The sequence below is a fragment of the Sorex araneus genome, chromosome 7 (assembly GCF_027595985.1).
Source record: "Sorex araneus isolate mSorAra2 chromosome 7, mSorAra2.pri, whole genome shotgun sequence".
In the NCBI taxonomy this organism is placed as follows: domain Eukaryota; kingdom Metazoa; phylum Chordata; class Mammalia; order Eulipotyphla; family Soricidae; genus Sorex; species Sorex araneus.
Genome location: NC_073308.1, coordinates 10,261,693 through 10,280,338, shown reverse-complemented (window position 1 = coordinate 10,280,338; position 18,646 = coordinate 10,261,693).

The following is an 18,646-nucleotide window of genomic DNA, read 5'->3' as shown; positions in this document are numbered from 1 at the left end:
TATGCTAGCAGCTCTGCATTAAACAGGCCATTTTATCCATCAAGCTGTGGGCACCATCTTGTCTCTGCCAGGGAGGCCTGGGGAGTGCTCTGGAGGTGGCATGAGTGTCATAGCAACAGCCCCACACATTATTTTGTGAACTCACAGATTAAGGCAGGGGTAATGTGACATGGGTAAAGGGAAGTTTACAATCTGGTGTTAAATTTTATTTTTTATGAAACCCTGCCATTATTAATTTGTAAATCATGGTAGCAAAATAAACTTTAGAGAACCTCCCCCCCAAAAAAAATAGTAACAAGCTTCCACCACTGAATGAAGTCTCCAGTGCCTTTACTAGGATAAGTAGGAGGCCAAGATTCTTGGGTTACAGTCTTCAGTCTCCTCTCATACCAACCAAAGAAGAAAACTGAGTGGGAATGGTCTGCAAGCTTATTTATTCATTTATGTATTTATTTACTTTAAATAATGTAGGTGTACTGCTATTTGTTCAGCCGTTGATTAAGCTGATTGAATTGGGCATGAATTCCATATTACTTCATTTTCTTTAATCGTATTACTGTGAGATAGAGTTGCAAAGCTTTCATGTTTGAGATTCAGCAATACAATGATGGAACACCCACCCCTTCACCAGTGCACATTTTCCACCACCAATGTTGCCAGTATCCGTCCCTATATCTCCCCCACCCCCCACATCCCAGTCTTCACCCTGCCTCTATGGCAGACAATTTCCCTAATACTCTCTCTCTTATTTTAAAGATTATGTTTTGCTTGAAATTCCCCACCACTTTTCAAACCTACCTGCTAGGGGCAGTTGCTGTTGCACTATAACGCTGTTATCCTGTTGTTCATCTATTTGCTCAAGCGGGCACCAGTAATGTCTCCATTGTGAGACTTGTTGTTACTGTTTTTGGCATATCAAATACACCATGGGTGGCTTGCCAGGCTCTGCCTTGCAGCCAGGATACGCTCGGTAGCTTGCCGGCCTCTCTGAGAGGGACAGAGGAATCAAACCTGGGTCAGCTGCATGCAAGGCAAATGCTCTACCTGCTGTGCTATCACTCCAGCCCAGAGACAGATGCTAGATAACTTATTTTCCATTGTTCCTTTTGAATATCATGAGCTCACATGGCTGTGATTGTAAATGGTTGGGTTCCAGAAACATCTCTGAATGGCACTAATCCATTTTGGGATTCAATTGGGAGTCTCTGGGCCAGGGCTGCTGGTGTGCTAAGATGGCATACAGAGGCAAATTGTGGGTGTGACAGCCAATCTGCTGGGGGGGGTGTGCAGTGGAGGAACAGCCCAGGTCCTCTGCCACCATGTGGCCTGGAGATTCAATCCTGGAACCCTCATACTGGGAAGGGGAGGGGCTTGCTTGTGGAACCTCTTGGTTGCCAGGATTCCATCTGGGGTAGGAAGGGAGAGAGTACCTGCTCCACCTGGGGTGCCCCAATGAAATTAGCTCGGTATGTATGGGGCACAGAGAGACCTCTAGTGCTGTGGTGTCTTCCGAGACTTGCTCCTATGTCTCTGGGTCAGAGCTGTTGGTGCACTAAGATCCACATTACAAAATTTTCAGCAGATTATATGTTGATATGTTGGTGAGGTCCATCCTGAGACGGTTGAATCAGGCTGGGGGTCTGGTGGCGATTTTGGATTGTGGAAGCAAGTGGCTGTTGGGGTCTCTGCTTGGGTGAGCACAGGCTAATCCTCCCTCCTCCAATTTAACCCCATCTGTTCATCCATGCAGGGTCCAAGCATTACTGAGGCTTTCAATTTCTTTCGAGATTTATTTATGGGTCTCTGAAGCAAGGCCGGTATTAGAACTTACAGGGTGGGCTGGAGTTAGTTCATTGGGGTGACTGCCAGTGCTTCCATGTGTATTGATTGGGAAGTGGGGGAGGTAGCTCACGCAAACTCTGAAAATCCTGGAGATTTCAGTCACAAAACTCGCATATCAGAATTTTTAGCACATTATATATTGGTCAGGTCTGTCCTGAGATGGTGGAGTCAGGCCGGGAGTACGGCAGCGATTTTGGATTGTGGAAGCAAGTGGTTGCTGGGGCCTCTGCTTGGGCAGGCACAGGCCAACCTCCCCCCTACAATTTACCCCAGTCTGTTCAGTCACGTGCCCATCCAAGCTTAACTGTGGTTTTTGATCTTTTTTGAGATTTATCTATGGGTCTCTGAAATAAGGCCAATAAATGAGTTTGTATAGCTGAGCCAGAGATGGTTTGTGGGTGTGACTTCTACATACTTAGATTTAGGCCATTTGATTTCTTGGTAAACTTGGCCCCAATTTGTTGGGGTCTGGCCAAATGCACAGTGGCAATTTATGGGTATTAGAAAGCCTGAATGCAGCATCGGGCTGCTGATGCACTCGCCCCGCAGGGATGGGTTAACCTGCTGGCAGCACCACACTCCCTGGAAGCTTCTTCTTTGCAGGCCTGCAAGGACTGTACTCTTCATCTGTCAACATCTGTATCCAGTACCTCTTGAGTATAACAACTAGGGTATAAAAACTTGTTGAGGTTTACCAAATTCACTTGTATCACTTGTCATCCTGTTGATCTTTAATGTGCTCCAGCGGGTGCCAGTAACGTCTCCATTCGTCCCTGTCGCATGCTAGTGTAGCCCAATAGTATCTGCTCACTCCAAAACACAAAATGCCTCAAACCATTTGTTCAGGGTTTTGACGAAGAAGTCTGACCATCTCGTAGGTGGGTGGCCATGGGGTCTTTTGATGTGCCATGGGATCCATTTGGTAACAGCTCTAGTCCAGTGGTTGTCTCCGAATCGCATTACATGTCAGGCCCATCTGATTTTTGATGTCTTGGCAAACAAGACAGCATCCCTGATTCTTGACCAGTGTTGGAGGTCGGAATTCAGGATTCCTTCTCTCACTTGAGTGAAACGTGATACTCCTAGCATAGCTCTTTTGATTCCTCTTTGGTATACCCGAAGAGCGTTCTCATCCTGTTTGTGTAGGGCCCAGGTCTCTAAGGTATACATTAGTGTAGGAAGAATGGTAGAGTCGAAAAGATGTGCCCAGAGCTGAAGGTTCTTCACCCTCTTAACCACTTCTTCGATGCTCTTAAAGGCTTTCCACCTGCTCTCTTCCTCCGATGCAGTTCTGGTTCCAAGTCGTTCCTCATGTTGAGTTCTTGACCAGGTACACAAAGCTACTGCATTTGGAGATGTTGGTTCTGTTGAGAGCAAATCAGGGACTAGTTCGTTTTTCATTAACATTGTTTTGGTGAGATTCAGTTGCAGTCCAACCTTCCACACTTGCATTCAAAGTCGGCCAGCATTTGTGCCGCTTGGCTAATGTTTGGTGTTATATAATGATGTCATCAGTGAAGCGGAGGGGGTGTAGTTGCCAACAGTCTATCTTCACTCCCATTCCTTCCCATTCCAGTCATTGCATGACGTTCTCGAGCGTGGTACTGAAGAGTTTTGGTGAAATGGTATCACCATGCCGAACCCCTCTCTTTATGTCAATGATCACTTCCTTGTAGAATGGTGAGATCCTGGTGGTGAATCCATAATACAGCTCTCAGAGGATCTTGATGTACTGAGTTTGAATACCCTGTTTGGGTAGGGCATCGATGACCACTTCAGTCTCAACAGCATTGAAGGCCTTCTTTAAATCAATGAATATTAGACAGAGTGGCATCTTGAACTCTTGTGAAACTTCAATGACCTTGGTCACTGTGTGGATATGGTTGATCGTGCTGAGTCCTTTTCGAAACCTGGCTTGCTCGCTTGGTTGTCCTTCATCTAGTGTTCTGCCTATTCTATTCAGGATGACTCAAGTGAACAAGTTGTAATTCTGGGAGTTCTCTTCTTAAACTTAAACTTTTCAATCCTTTCACCCTGCTTTGTGAAGTAGAATTTTTCAGGAAGGAGACGGTGGTCTTTAGGATAACAGCCTCAAGGAGTTTAGTTTTATCTGGGTCACACCCATCAAGGTGCTCCCAAGTCACTCCCATTCCTTTGTTTGTCTGTAGCCACTTCTCTATGCTCTTTTCCCCAACCAGTTAATCAGATTTTCCCCCTAATCAGACTCTGTTAATTTGTAAGTTCAGGTCTTTCTAGGACACTGAACTTATATTTTAAGTTAATATTGCCTTTTCCGCTCCTTATGTCTTTTGAACAGTTTACTTTAAAGCAATGTCCTTTTTGTATAGACACAATAAGACAATATTATGTCTTTGTTACTTGGGATTTAATTGGCTTCGAATATTATTCATTCCCGGGGATCTACTCTCTCGACTTTAGCCTCAGTTGCCTTTAGTTCCTAGTACCCCTAAAGCAGGGTCCTGATGAAGGCTGAAGGGACCCAGGGCAAGCTCTGAGCTACCCAGGCATCAAAATGGGCCAGGCCAAAGCGCCACAATTCTTAACTATAAGTTAAGAGCTTGATCATGGACAAATGTTGTCATGATCCAAAAGTAATGACGAGACTCGGACCCTGCTAGGGATAGGAAAGACAAATCTCTCCTGAGCACTGCAGTCTGAGATCAAGATGGCCCCTGAAGAGCAATTCTATAAGCTTAATGCATCTCTTACTCTGTCCATACAAAATGATTAATATTATGAATGCTTATATGTTTGTTGGACAAGGAGAGGAGAACACACCCATGGGATTCCGCCCTGGGTGTGTCATCCTACTGAAAGACAATCTGTCCTAGAAGCAGAATCCCCTGAGGGAAAGAACTTTAACCCTATTAATTGTGGCACACCTATGTGTAAGCCCCAACCCCTCATGTTTGGGGGATTTAACTAGGCTGTAGAGTGGCTTTGGGGATCCAAATCAAGAGCCAGTAGAGAAACAGAGAGAGAGAGAGACAGGAGTGAATGGGAATGAGAATGGAATAAAAGGCCACTGATCATTCAACCAGCTTGGCCCTTGTTTATTCCTCCATCTGCCCCATGGCCTGGGCCACTCCGGCTGGGTGAGTGGCCCAGGACCACCCCTGAACCTGGGTGCAGCTGACGGGAAGAGCTGCTGGAGCAAGCCACTGGGGCTCTCCCCTGGTCGCCCCCTGGCAGATGTTTTCTACAGTGGTCCAATCCCGGTTTGAATTTTGGGGCAACAGCAACATCGGTCAGGCAAAACCTTCGATTGAATATGATGTGGTCAATTTTGTTGTGGAACTGTCCACCAGGAGACTCTTATGTCTAACATTTAGATTTGGCCTTATGGAACTGTGAGTTACCATGGATAGTCTTGGTTGACTTGATGAACTCAGTCTCTCACCCTGTTCGTTCCATTCTAGGCCATGGGTCCTGGTGTGGAGTTTTTCGGGTGAACTTTTGGTACTATCTTGGCATTAAAATCACCAACAATGATCTTGTAGAAGGTGTGGTCTTCTTTATAGGACTTCTCCAGATTCATGTAAACTACTTCTCAATTTCTTCTTCATTGTAGTTGGATATTGGTGCATAGATGACGAAGATAGAAACTGCTGGCAGTGAGCCACACCTATTCAAGCTTAATTGTCTGATTGGTTGTTAGGCATTCGAATGAATCAATGCTCATGGCCAAGTTCGTGTTGACAAGGAATATATTCAATGCTATATCCATCACCAATGTGCTCTCTCAGGCACCCCTATCTCTCTGAAGTGCCTTCCCTCTCAAGACTCCCAACCAACTTATTTGTGTGGCGCAGTTCTTCCATTATGTTTCCTTTGGACTTTTGTTGCTACCTTCTGTATCTTTACCTTCCACACATGAAAAAGATCATTCTGTTTACCACTTTCCTTCTGAGTCACTATTCAGCATTATATTCTCTATTTCCATCCATGTTGTTGCAAATTGTACAATTTTATTTTTCTTAGAGCTGCATTGTATTTCATTGTGTAGACTTTCTTGATCATTTAATTTGCAGTTGGGCATTTGGGTTTTTTCCATATTTTGCCTATTATACTAAGTGGGGGATGAACATAGGTGTGCACAGATGTTTTCAATTTATCATTTCAGTGTTAGGGGTACTGCCAAGAGGCTGTATTATGTGCCATATAGGAGTGTCCTCCTATTTTTTTGGATATTGTTTTTTATAAAGGTTTAACCAAATGACATTCCCACCTCTGTCACCACAAGCCTTTCCACACTGGCTATTCCCAGACTTTTGTACATGTGTTATTTTCACAGGTGTAAGATGCTTATCTCATTGTTGTTTTGATGTGCATTTCCCTTATCATGATTGATGATGAGCATTTTTGCATATGTCTGTTAGCTATCAATATGCCTACTGGGGATGTTTCTGCTTATCTTCTTGTCCCATCTATGAATAGGGTCATTTGATTTTGTTGTTGTTGAGTTTTGTTAGTACTTTTTAGGACTTGGATAACAACCCATATATCTGATGTGCTGTGTGAAAATATTTTCTCCCATTCACTAGGGTGTCTTTTTTATTAAAACTTGGGTTTCGTTTGCTGTGAAAAAACTTTTAAATTTGACTAAGTGCATCTTTTTTTTTTTTTTGGTTGTCTTTGTCACTCAGATTATTTCTTTGAAGGTTCCTATGTACTCAATTTTACAGAGAATTATGCTGATGTTTTCTTCAATTTTTTATGGATTCTGGTTTAATATTGAGGCTTTTGATCCACCTTGAGTTAACTTTTGTGAAGGGTGTGAGGTATGGTTCTAATTTCATTTTTAACACGTGGCTGTCCAATTTCTCCAACATTATTTGTTGAAGAGATTTTCTTTGCTCCACTTCAGATATTTGTCTCATTTGTCAGACTAGTTGGGCATATATCTGGGAACTTAACTCAGGTCACTCAATTCAATTCCACTGGACTGCAGGTCTATCTTTATTCCAGTGTGCAATTTTTGATTAATTATCGCTTTGTAGTATGATTTAAAAGTGAGAAATGTGATGTCTTCTATTATCTTTTGTTTTATTAAGATTACCTTGGTTATTCAGGTATTTTTATGATTCCATAACAATTTTAGTAAGGTTTCTTTTAAATCTTTGTAAAATGTAGTTGGAATTTTAATGGGTATTGTGTTAAATTTGTATAGTACTTTGGGTAGGATGGTAATTTTAACAATATAGATTCTTCCAACCCATGAACATGGAATTTCTTTTCATTTTCTGTTCTCTTCTATTTACCTTAGCAGTAATTTATAGTTTTAACTGTATATCTTTCACCTCCCTTGATAAATTGATGTCTAAGTATTTGACTTTTTATGACACTATTTTTTTTACAACAAAAGCAAATAATTGATTTATTACCATTGAACTGAGAATTTCCAGAAGAACAAAAGATGGAAGGGATCCAGTGGATTTGGGTGGCAGAACACCTGACAAGGTATAAAGGCATATGAACCTGTACTTTATGACACTATTTTTAAAAAGATTAGTCTTTTCCATTTTTTATCTTCTTTACTTCATTATCTGTGTACTAGAAAGCCACTGATTTTTGTGTATTAATTTTTTAACCCGCTAGATTACTGTATTTTATTATTTATAGAAGGTTTATTTTTTGAGGATTCTTTAATATATAGTATTATTTTATCTCCAAATAATCATGGTCTGACTTGTTTCCAATTTGGAGTACTTTCACATCTTTTCTTTGTCTAGTTTCTTTATGGAAAGGACTTCCAAAACTATGTTGAATAAGATTGGTAATGACAGTGAGCATCCTTGCCGTATGCATGAGCTCTGGGGAAAGGTTTTTAGTTTTTCACCACTGACTATGATGTTCGCTGTGAATTGTTATAGATGATCTATTCATATATATATATACATATATATATGTTTCTTTTATTCCTGTTATAGGATGTTATCATGAAAGGGTGCTGGATCTTGTCAAAAACCTTTTCTGAATGGATTGATATGACCATATATTTTTTATCTTTCTTTTTGTTGATAATGTATATTATATTTATTTATTTGTAAATATTGAATCATCTTTGCAACCCTGGGATGAACCTCACTTGATCATGGCATATATATACATATATGTATATGCATGTGTATTGATATATTGCTGGATCCTATTTGATAGGATATTGTTGAGGCTCTTTGAATCTATATTCATCATGGATATTGGTAATTTTCTTTTTTGTTAATGTCTTTGTTTTAAGTATATTTGCTTCATAGAAGCTATTAGAAACGATTCCCATTTCCTCAGCATTTTGGAAAGGTTTGAAGAGTATGGACACCAAATCTTTGGAAGGTTGTTAGAACTCACTAGTGAATCGATCTGGACCTGAGATTTTGTTCTTGGGAGAAGGTTTTTAATTATTGCTTCAATTTATTTACTTGATATTGGTCTATCATGTTTTCTGTTTCCTCTTGTTTTAGTCTTGGGAGATTTGGATTCTTTGACTTTAAGAATTTATCCATTTCTCTGATCATACTGAGCATGGTGATATAAAATTGTTCATAATAACTTCTCATGACTTTTTAATTTTGAGGTATGTGTTGTGATTTTTCCCATGTCATCTCTGATCCTATTTGCTTTTTTTCCCTATTATTTTCTTAGTCAATTGAGTTAAGGGTTTGTCTATCTTGGTTACTCTTTCAAAGAACTAACTCCTGGTTTTGTTGACCCTATGTATTGTTTGCACATTTTCTATATCAATGATTTTTGCTCTAATTTTTTATTATATTATGCCTTCTATTTGTGTTGGTATTTATATGTTGCTCTCTTTCTAGTATACCTAGTCGACATATGGATTTGAGCTCTTTCTTTCTGCCTGGTGTGCACTTAAATAGCAATAAAATTTCCCCTCAGTAATGCTGCTGCTGTGTCTCATAGCTTCTGGTAAATGGTATCATCATTCTAATTTGTTTTAAGAAATATTTTTAATTTTTAAAAATTTTTTCTTTGACCCAACTGCCATTTGGCAGAATGTTGCTTATTTTCCAGGTATTTAGTCTTTTACCACTTTCTTCTTATGGCTGATTTCTACTTTTGTGACTTTGTTGTATGAGAAGGTACTTGGTATGACTTCTATTTTGTGATATTTATGAATGTTCAAGTTGTGTTCCAGCATGTGATCTATCCTAGGGAATGTTTCATTTATCATGTATAATAATATATATTCAATTTTCTTGGAAGTGGAGGGCACTGAGTACATCAATTAGACACAGTTCTTCAAGTTCATCATGTAGGACTCTTGTTTCATTATCAGCATTTTTCCTGGTTGACATGTCCAATAATGAGAATGGTATGAGGATTTTTTGAGAGAATTTTTGCAGTGGCTGCGCTTCTCCCCCCATCAACAATGGAAAGGGATATTTTCTATATCTTTGTATTAGAGTCTGGTATGGTTAATAATAAGACCCATGAGTGTGTGCATAGTGGGGACCCCTCTAAAACTGGTGGCTCCTAAGACTGAATGCTTAGCATAATGTTATTCTTACACTGGTCCAAAGTTAACCTTTTGCAATTGGTCAAATACTATTGAAGCAATCCTATAGTTCACAGCTACAGAAAGCTAGGTGAGAACATGTTGGGCCATGATTCTCTAGATTTACCTATTTTTCCCGATCTAGGAGGGGCAGGGATTCAGATCCCTGCTGGTTTCAAGAGAAGTTGTGTTATTTTCAGTGTGTTAGGATTTGAATTTGTTTTTATTTTTAAAATATTCTTGGGAGCCATTGTTGGCATTATTCTTATGCAAATAAATACTCCTGGTGATACCTCGGAGACCATACAGGGTTCTAGGGAACCATATATAGAGAACACATATAGGCAATGCAAGCATTTTAACTCCTAGGCCTTGGATTTTCTTTGATAAATAAACATCTAAGTTATTCCATTACCTGTTGAAGTTGAAAGTATAAGTACATTCATTGACTCTTACTTATTGTTGTTTATGACCCTCCAGACACATTGGGGAAGGCTGTAGAATGTTGTTATCTAAGAGAGGAGAATGCAAATAGGTGAAGAACTTGGAAGACTGTCAAAAATAAATTAATTTATTCTTTGAGTGATTAGATCACATATTACCTTATCCTATATGTCTGAAATTTATCCTGAGTACTCTTTGGAAGTAAACCAAGAGTTAGATAAATAAAAGTATTAGCAATACACATATATACAAACATGTACTGGGAATTCTACTAGAGTTTTAGAATTAAGATAACTAAACTATGGTTCTACAACATGAAGACCTTTTCCTGCTAAGGTATAGACAAAAGGTAAAAAGAATTCTAATAGGCAAGTCCATAAGAAAAGAGAAGAAAATATTCAGTAAGTTTATTAAGTGACAGATTTCTAAAGAAATGATTTTTTTAAATTTTACCTATCAATCTTTTTTATTTCATTCATAATAAATGGCATATCATAGACATAATTTTATTATTCCTCTTTTACTATTATTTATTTGGGGTGAGTAACAGTTTGGTCACACTGTGCATAATCAGGCCTTACTCCTAGAATGTGAGGGCAATCTGGCTGTGACACCTGTCACATGAGGTGCCAGGGAGGACCTGACTTATCTGACTGTTAAAGCAGGGTGTCTTCTTACACTGTCAATCACCATGTGTGTCCCTTCTGAAGCTGTGGGCTTGGTCCAAGAAGATGCTCTGCCCCAAATAGAATGGGAATTTTTATTCCATAGTTGTTGCTCTCCCCTGCTAGAGTCTACAAATAAGCTCTTACGGATTTACTAGTGGATCTGAGTTCATAGATTATACCAGGTTGCACTCAGGGGGACCACTTGTGGACCTATGGGTAGAACCAGGGTTTGACATGCGCTACACTATATGTATGACAGTTGGAAATGGAGAGGGAAGTCACACTGTGCAGGGTGCTTGGAGATATTGGCACCCAAACATTCTAAATCTTGGACAACCTGACTTGTCTTTCCATAGGAATAAATTTGAACAAAGATTTACATTTTCAAGTTACAGATGCCTGTAACATTGCATTTTTTTTACTCTCAATGTGTTTGGACACTGTAATAAATGGCCAGAGGTCAGGTGACTTAAATAATAATCACTTTTTTCTCACATTATTAGAGACAACAGTGTCAACATTGTTGACAGTGTTGACTCTTGATGCGGTCCACTCTCTCCTTAATGACATCCTCAGGTCTCAGTTGGTGTGCGGGCAGAGAGATGCGTGTCTCCTCTTCTTTACATGCGGGCATTTATCCTGTCAGTTTGGCCTTGCCCTCGGATCCTCTAATTAACCACCTTCTAATATCATGATCTTGGTAACTACCTTCTAATATCATGATCTTGGAGACTGAGGTTATGGCACATGAGTTGAGAGGGGGCTCTCCCTTTAATATGCACAGAATAGTTATCTGTAAATTACCATATAGATGTTACTGAAGTTGAACTTCTGCATGTAGCATCCATTCTAAATAGATTTGATGGTACATTGTGCAGTTTTTCATTATTATGCACTGTCAATGGAGAGTAGGATTAATTAAGCCTCCAGCTCCATTGCTATTCAACACTTTCAGCGTTGAAGATTTTAGTGTGGAAGATTTTGTAACACCAGACATGCTTTTTTTCCAAAACATTTCAGGCCACACTCGTCAGTTCTCAGGGCTTATGCTTGGCTCTGCACTCAGGGATCACACCTGGTTAAGCTCATAGACCACGTGTGGTAACAGGGCTTGAGTGTTTGCCACGTGAAAGGCTAGCAACCTACCCTGCTGTACTCTCTCTCCAGTTTCTGTCTACTTTCTTATAATTATGTACCCTGTTAAATAATTTTAAGTATTTTCTCTTTACATCTACTCATTAACAATTTCATACATTTAAGGGCAGGAGAGATAATACAGTGTGTTGGGCACATGCTTTGCATGCTGCCAACCCAGGTTCAATCCCTGGTATCCCATATGGTCCCCTGAGCACCACCAGGAGAGCTGAGTGCAGAGCCAGGAGTTACCCCTGACTATCATCAGGTGTAGCTCCAAACCAAACAAAACAAAAATTCCATATATTTGATACCAGATTTTACTATTACAATGTTTAGTATGACAATATTTCTTGAGGAAAACTGAAGACTATAGTGTATACAGGCTCTCCTAGTGTATACAGACAAGATACTGTCGGTAGCTTGCCAGGCTCTCCAAGAAAGGTGGAGGACGGCGGCATACAAGGCAAACGCCCTACCGCTGTGCTCCAGCTACCCGGGGCGAATTCAATATGCTAAAAACAGTAACAACAAGTTTCACATTGGAGACGTTACTGGTGCCCGCTGGAGCAAATCGATGAGCAGTGACAGTGACAGTGATAGTGTACACAAAAATGACAGAAGAAAAGGGAAGTGAGTATCTCACATGGAGACTTTGTTGAAAGATTCCCTGGGGAGAGGTACAAGAATCAGGTTACTTCTGGGACTACCACAGAGTTGCTAGTTGATGATCTTTCTTTTGGCAATGACAACTTTTATTTTTCTTTGACCTTAAATACTGGAAATGTGTCACATTAGTGCTATTTTTTTGAGCTTTGTCTACAAGACCTTTGAGTTCCAGGAGGAGGAAGTTTTGTCAGTCTATTTCTAGTATTTGAAATCTCTGACTGAAGTCAATTAATCCATTTTAGGCCTCTTGTCTAAGAGAGTTATGCACAGCACACAGTGTTGCTCCTTCACCACCTGGAGCATATCCAACCACCCTGCAAACAGTGTAGCTCTCCTCTCCACGTAGAACATGGCCAGTCATCCTAGACATGCTGTGGCTCCCTGATCCTGGGGAAGAACTACTCTGTTTTTTCCACCATAGTCCAACCACAACCAGATGGACTTCCTGCTACAACTCACCTACCTTATAATATAGCTTGTGGTTAGGAGAAAGAGAGAAAATTATCTTTATTTAGTGAATTTTCTTCTGAAATTCAATATGGTTACTTGCCTAAATATAATCTGATAAAATAATCTTTTATTATTTATTATTTAGAGGGAAATAATGTGGCACCATTGGGAAGGACGAGTCAAGAGAGGCTGCTAAAATCTCAGGGCTAGGATGAATGGAGATGTTACTGGGCCCGCTAGAGCAAATCGATGATCAATGGGATGACAGTGATACAGTAATACAGTTATTATTTATTATTCACCATTAAATTTACAATTTAGTGATTATTTTTTACATTAAATTCATTTCTTAAAGCAGTTTCTCCTCTCTGAATTCTTTACAAGTTCCTCCACTTAGCAAAACCCCTAAACATTTTAGACTCAGTTCAAATTTACATGCTCATAAGTCTTTGTGAAGCTCATTTCTTAAATTAAGCTTTCCATTGTGCCTCTTTGCCAAAATGTAACTACCACTTTGGCCTCCCCCAGCCAATGAGAAGTTTCAGGTGGCACCCATCATACACACAGGATCTAGCTCAGTGGCTGGTGCTCAGAACACACTCATCACAAATAACCTAACTTTATTTTCAATAATATTTCAGATATCTTAGAGAAATTTCACTAAAAAAAGAATTTTATTGCTATCCAGACAACAATTTAAATAATCTAAAATGTAATTCTCTGTGGATAAACATTCCTATTCTGTGGAATGTTTAAATATTAACAATTCTGTGATAAAATCTACTTCAGGTTAAAAGGAAAAATTATTTTTGGAGGGTGGCACTGAATGAATATTTGGGGGGATTGGATGCCTTTTCTGATGATCCTTGGCCATCTATCTGGGCTGTCAGTTCAATGCAAGGATCAGAAGACACAGTTTAGTTCATTCTCTGTGGTGTCTGGGATTGGTGACCGTAGGGGGGACACACTGGGGACATGCAGGCTCACACCTGACAGTGCTGCAGAACCTCCAGTGCTGCCCCAGCAGTGACCAGAGTTTATATAATCCTGGGCATTAGACAGGGGCCTGTTGCCTGCAAAACAAGCAATTTAACCCCTGTACTATCTCTAAGGTCCCATATTTTCTTTTCAACTACAATTGTAATTGCCGAAAAGTCATAAATGACATAGATGATCTTTGAGTGTAGAGCCTATTAATAAATTGATATGACCACCCAGGGAATATTGCTTTTGTGAACCATATCTTGAAAACTTTGTAAGATGCTTTAGATAACCATTTAGATAAGCATTTCTTGAAAACTCTGTAATATGCTTTAGATAACCAAGGGATGAGAGATTTTGACACAAGGAGTGGTGTTATGCATTACATTTATTTTACCCTAGGAAATATACTTATTATTTTGATACATTGCTATTTCTAACTTTATATTTGGGGGGAATTGTTCTTTTCTAGATATTATTTTCTGCTTCACTTTTTTTTTTTGCTTTTTGAGTCACACATGGTGATTTTTTCAGTGTTTGTTTTACTTTTGAGCCACATGTGCTTGGTTTGCTCACAATGGTACGAGAGAGACCACGCCAATGTTAGGGATCAAACCTGAGGGCACCCCACAAGTAAAGCATGATTCTTTGAGGTCACTTTTAAGTCTCTCTTTCACCATTTTTAAGATACATTTTTCAGATTAATATACCATGTTTGACAATATTGCTATTTATTTATTTACTTACTTAAATTTTATTGAATCACTGTGAGATAGTTACGAGATTTCACGTTTGGGTACAATCACACAATGATCAAACACCCATCCCTCCACCAGTGCGCGTTCCCCACCACTAATATCCCGATATACCCCCCCTTTCCCACCCTCCCCCTGCCTTCATGGCAGACAATATTCCCCATACTCTCTCTCTACTTTGGGGTATTATGGGTTGCAACACAGACATTGAGAGGTCATCATTTTTGGTCCATTGTCTACTTTCAGCACGCATCTCCCATCCCGACTGATTCCTCCAGCCACCATTTTCTTAGTGATCTCTTCTCTGTTCCATCTGCCTTCTCCCCTCCGCTCATGAATCAGGCTTCCAGCTATGGGGCAATCCCCCTGGCCCTTGTATCTACTGTCCTTGGGTGTCAGCCTTATGTTATGTTATTCTATACTCCATGGGTATAGAATACTCAATAAGTGCAGTCCTTCTATGTCTGTCCTTCTCTTTCTGACTCATTTCACTTAGCATGATATTCTCCATGTCTATTCAGTTATAAGCAAATTTCATTACTTTAACTCTCCTAACAGCTGAATAGTATTCCATTGTGTAGATGTACCAAAGTTTCTTTATTATTTTTTTAATTTTTAATTTTTTTTCATTTTTAAAACTTTTATTGAATCACTGTGAGATAGTTACAAGCTTTCATGTTTGGGTTACAATCTCACAATGATCAAACAACCATCCCTCCACCAGTGCACATTCCCCACCACAAATATCCCCATATATCCCCCCTTTCCCACCCTCCCCTGCCTCCAGGGCAGACAATATTACCCATACTCTCTCTCTAATTTAGGGCATTATGGCTTGCAACACAGACACTGAGAGGTGATCATATTTGGTCTATTATCTATGTAAAAACACAAAAAAAGAAATGAGAGGCAAGGAGGAGAGCACCTCACCGCACCAGGCACAGGGCACAGGGCAATGGCGCTGTCTCTCCCGCCACCTGGGTTCAGTAGTCTGCAGCCGCTTCCCCCACCCCTAGGAGATTGATGGCGATGATGAGGCAGGTGAAGGAAGGAACGGAGCCAAGCTGGTTGGTCTCAATTGCAGTTTATTCCAATCTCCTCTCTATACACTCCCGTCTCTCTCTGCTTCTTCCCCTAATCCCCCTCATACAGCCACCTTAAATCCCCTCGCATCAGGGGCCAGGGTTTACACATAGGTGTGGTTACAATCAATAGGGGATAAAGTTCTATCCCTTAGGGGATGCTTCTTCTAGGACAGATTCTCTTTCAGCAGGACACCTGCCCAAGAGCGGAATCCCATGGGTGTGTTTCTCCTCTCCTTGTCCAACTAACATAGAAGTATTTATATTATTAATTATTTTTGTATGGACATAGCAAGAGATGCATTAAGCTTATAGAATTGCTCTCCTGGGGTCATCTCGATCTCAGACTACAGTGCTCAGGCCAGATTAGTCTTTCCTATCCCTAGCAGGGTCCTAGTTTTGTCGTTGCTTTTGGATCATGACATGATGTGTCCATGACCAAGCTCTTAACATATAGTTAAACATTAGGAGCTTTGGCCAGGACCATCTCGATGCCAGGGTAGTACATAACTTACCAGTTGCCCTGGGTCCATCCCGTCCCTCGTCGGGACCCTGCTTTTGGGTATGCTAGGAAGTAAGGGCAGCTGAGGCTTAAGTCAAGAAAGCAGATGCCTGGGAGTGAATAATATTTGAATCCAATTAAATCCCATGTTACCAAAGCATATTAACAATTGTCTTTCTTTGTCCATACAAAAACGATATTGCTTTAAAGTAAACTATTCAAAAGACACAAGGAGAGGAGAAAAGGCAATATTAACTTACAATACAAGTTCACTGTCCTAGCAAGGTCTGACCTTACAAATTAACAGAGTCTGATTAGGGGAAGAGCTGAATGACTAGTTGGGGAAGGGAGCATAGAAGTGATTACGGATAAACAAAGGAATGGGAGTGACTCGGGAAGCACCTTGATGGGCATGACTGATATACCTAAGCTCCTAGTGGCAAGGGGAACAGGACATACCAATGTAGTCTAGAATAGTTTAGAGATTATTACCAGATAAAGCTAAAGTCTCTATAGCAAGGGAGAAAGGGCAAACCAAAGTCAGGCCTAAAATATTTAGAGCTATATTCCAACATCTCCCCCTTTTCTATTTACAAAGTGCCAAAGATCATAATAGTTCCAATGGGTCATAGATTTAGTATCAGCCACTCTTTTACGAAGGAGGCAGAATCCTAAAACCAATAGAATGAACATGATCAATAAGCATGAACATGAACCAGCACTACCGATAGCATGGGTAATGCTTTGCCACCATGACCTAGGGTCAAGACCTTGTAATGGTTCTGCAATACCTTGGGCTAAGCTTTCATACTGAACTCCTGGGAGTTTATCCTTAAACACTCATGCAATCTCATTCTGAAGGGCGAGAGTGTCTAGATACATGTTTCCTTTCAGATCTTGCCAATGGTATCTAATTTTTTCCCAAGTGTAAGCAGACCCATTATATCTATGGGTAGTGATACAGAAAGAGGAACTATTCCAGTCACAAAACAGTCTCATTTGTTGCTCTAAGATATCAACCCACCCTGGACCCAAAGTAGTGCTTGCTATAGAGTGTCCAGTCGTTGCTCAACATCATGGTTGACAGTAGCCTGCATTGTCCAAAGGTGGTGAGAGTCGTTTTGCCAAGTTTTGATGAAATTGTGTGTCTGGACCGAGGTTTGAAGAACTATTCCTGCAACAGCAGCGGTAGTGGTTACAGCAATGAGTCCCAGGATAGCTGCGATCAGGAGCCCAAGGAATCATCGGGAACGCCGGAGCAGTCGTGTCACGACTTCAATCAGGAGCCTTTCAGCGGGGGAGCGTTGCCATTCTCTGGTCAGGTTCACTGGTAACCATATATGTGATCTGGCCTTTAACAAAATTATACTGTGGGGAGAATCTTGGATTGAGAGAGAAGAATTGAGACAGGTAAATAATGCACAATCACGACAAGAAACCCTTTTTTGGCCGAGTCAAAAGAGAGGGTGTCTCGAGCAAACACATAAGGATGCTTGACACATGCTTGCATGTAGAAAGAGGAGCTATAGCTGATGTAATAAGTAAAATTGAACTGCTTAGAGCCACGTAAGTAACCATCCCAGTAGTGGCCAGGGCTTAAGGTTGCAGCCACTTTACATAAGTCAGTGTGTTCTGGATAAAGCAGAAGTAATGGAAGTTCCATTACGTGTAGCTCGAGGGCGAGGGGGGCATATCCCCCATCGTGCCATTCCAGCAGTTTTTGGGTCTGGATGTGTAACCTTGGACGAGAACTAAAACAGGTGATACTCCATTTGACTGCAGGGAGAAAATGACATTTAGCATAATCAGAGTCATCAGCACAGTCAGGGACGAACTTGCCTCTAGGTCCCCAATCTACCAACTCATAATCTTCACGATAAAATAGTTTGCCTAGCGGGGACCGGCATTCCGTCCACTCCCTGGGAGAGTATTTCCAATCTTTGGTAGAGATGAATTCACAAACTGGAATGGGAGGTTGACCTAGAGGTTAAGTTAGTGGGTGTAACATCAATGGAAAGGATCCCTGTAAAAGAAAAATCTTTTTGTGAGTGATCAAAGGTAGTATGAATTAGGGGCTTGGTATGAATCCAAGTCTGAAGGCAAAGAGGGAGACAGGGAGGCACTCCAATGCAAACAGGATCGAGTAATTATCCTAGAGAAAAATTGAAAGGTGTTCCTTCTTTATTCGGCAACTGAGGCATCTGTGAATCCTATGGAGAGGGTAAAAGAAAGGAATTGTTAGTCCAGACATGGGGTCCTGGCATGGTCCAATCCACAACCTGAAAAAGTGGAGGAATATAAATCCAATAGATATGTTTAGCTTTACTTACCAAGGGACTGCAGAACAAGACTGCCATTATGACTAGGAATAGGTTTTTAAGGGAAAAGAAAGTGTAGGGCGCTCTGGGGGTAGCTTCTCCTTTTGGGGCCTGATCCTTGGTGTGACCCCAGAATATATTACAAAGGCTAGAAGCCTTTGTCTGGGTGTTTCTTCTGCCGACCTGCAGGGATCGCATCTTCTTCGGCAGATACTCTATTGACGCAAGCTCCTCCCATTTCTTGATTTTCAGCCAGGACAGGTTTGGCGG